Raw genomic sequence first — 2500 nt, forward strand, 5'->3', positions numbered from 1 at the left:
ACCGGAGCAGCGGCAGGCTTTACACCTCTCACTCCTGTCCTCCGCCTCCCCCCTGTTTCTATTCTTTCCCTCCTCCCTCCCCCGTGCCTCCCTTTTTTAAAAAGAAACACCAGACACGCGGCAGCGTGCATGGCTGCGTATCGCCAGGATACCGCCTGCTTGCCTGCCCGCCGCCTGCTCGCGAGGTATGTGAGAGTATGGTTTTTGTGCATGTGCACGTGTGACGGGCTAAGCATTTGACCCCGGCTGAGGCTCACAAACACACACAGCTGATCTTTCAGCATCTTTCTGCTGCTATACGTTAAGTGGAAGAAAGCTGGCGACAGAGCTAAGGAGGTTTAACCTTTGCCTTGCGTGTCAAATGAAGCAGTCACGCTACTGTAAACCTTCCATACAACAGTGGAGTAGATGAAGAAATGTAAGATTACCTAAGAAACAACAGTTACTGGATAGACGAAGCTTCCTGGTTGTTGATTTATTTATTTTTAAATTGTATGTATTACTTATTTTTTTATTTTGTCGATCATTATCATCTATCATGTGTTTCTGTCTATCATTCCAAAAATGTTGAAAAGCCAGAATAGGTTTGCAGTACTCCCCTTTCATTGGCGAGTTGTCCTTGAGCAAGGCATTTGACCTTTGATTACGCAGCCGCCTGTGGAGCAGGTGTGAATGTGTGTAACTGGATGAATTGGGACCGTTGCTTTGGGGCAAAGGCATTCATGCCCAGTGAGTTGACCTTTTCTAAACCATGAAGTTGTGTAGGGAATATGTTTATATATATATTTATTCTATTTTTAACAACGAAGCATGTGCATGAAACAAAGGAAAGCAGAAGCCTGAACAAACATGTATGTTACAGGTAGGCAGTGTATGGGGACTAAGAACCCTGAAGCTATGAAGAGGCACATTTGTTCACCTGGACGCGCATGATTGGACACACGCCAACCTCCAACACGTGTCTCATTCTTGTTGTTGAAGTCACATTTATTAGTTTCAGCTTTTTTCTGTGTTAGATCACCATGAATTGAATATCTTTGGAGTTGAGTTGCCACTTGAAGACGTCACATTGGGCTCTTGTGATTGGCATATTTCACGATTACAGGACATTTTATAGACCAAAGAATTCTTTAATCCTCTTTAATTGGACGCAGTTATCTGCAATATACATAATAAGTCAAAGAGGGTAATTAAGAAAGGATTATCAGTCAGCATCAAGATGATAGATGAAATGACTTTAGATCATGTTCATTGATTGTGGGGATGTTGGAGGGACGATATCCGGCGAACAAAGCGGCAAAATCATCAGAAGCGTGCTTTAAATCTGCAGTGTCAGTGTTGATGTAGATTAGAGTTAAGTTCTTATCCGTGTTGGCATCGGTTGTGAAGCGCTCGCCGCTGAGCCGTGGGGAGATGGTGTGAGTTTAATTCAGCACAGCGGCTGTGATAGGAGCAGCAACATTTGTAAATTGGCAAACACCCCAAAATAGCACGGAGAATGGTGATATCAGATCATTTATGTTTGTAAATCTCTCGAACCACACCAGTTCATGCCAGCAGGACTGGACTGAAAGGTAGTGTTGCGGTTAGTCTGATTTGAGTAAATACTCATAACTTCTTCAATTCTTCATATAATCTGTCTCTGCTAGTTCCAATGCTAATTTCATGCTTTTTGAGATGGGACACATTTTATGGCTGCATGAAGTATTCTAGGTGTGTTGTGCATTATTTGAACCACACGCCTCCACAGTCCAACCTGACACATTCGGATATCTTTGGAAACCTTAAGAAATCCTGAATTTAAAAATGACGGTTTAAACAAGCATGACTTGACTTTGTATAAGCAAACCCCCATCGGAGTTTATATAGATCTTTAAACTGACTTTCCTGATTTAGTCGTCACTGTCAGATCCACAGCTCAGTCTTCTTTATCCTTTTCTTTTTCTTTTGCACCTGTTCTGCTTTCATCAGCCCCGTCCCTGTATGTGTTTATGTGGAGGGGGGGATGGGATGGGAGGATGGAGGGAGGGAGGGATGGAGGGATGACAGTGTGGATTAACTGTGCTGTGTTGTTGCTGCAGTTCACACATTCCAGCAGGCCGATTCAGGCCAACTCACTGTACAAACACAGAGGCCTCCTTCACCCCCTTCTGTCCTCCCATCTCACCCATCTCCCTCCCTGACTCTCATTTCTCCATCCTTCTGCTCCTTCACTTTGACAAAGAAGCTCCAGCAGCTCCGCCTCCCTCCGCTCATCATTTGCATCACGTCATCCCACTGCATCCATGTCGATTTTGAGAAGTATGAATCCTCAGAGCCTAATATTGTTAATTGAGGCAAAGGCAAACATGTTTCCTCCCACAAGCGATGTTGGAGCCTCTCCAGAGAACAATCACTGACACGCTGTACCTTGTTTTGACCTGATGATTGTACCTCCCTCTAAAGGCCAAACGTTGTCATTTCATCCACACTGAAAGTCAGGGTTACAAGTATCAGTTTT

The 2500-nt window shown here is 44.1% G+C and overlaps 1 protein-coding gene across 2 annotated transcripts in view; it reads left to right on the forward strand.

The window, feature by feature from the left end:
- The window catches only part of LOC311023558 (metal transporter CNNM4), a 40542-nt gene that overhangs the window by 24650 nt on the left and 13392 nt on the right, over positions 1–2500 (forward strand). The gene's annotated exons all lie outside the window — the stretch shown is intronic.

Source organism: Eutrigla gurnardus, assembly GCF_963514095.1.
Source record: "Eutrigla gurnardus genome assembly, chromosome: 13".
NCBI classification, from domain to species: Eukaryota; Metazoa; Chordata; class Actinopteri; order Perciformes; family Triglidae; genus Eutrigla; species Eutrigla gurnardus.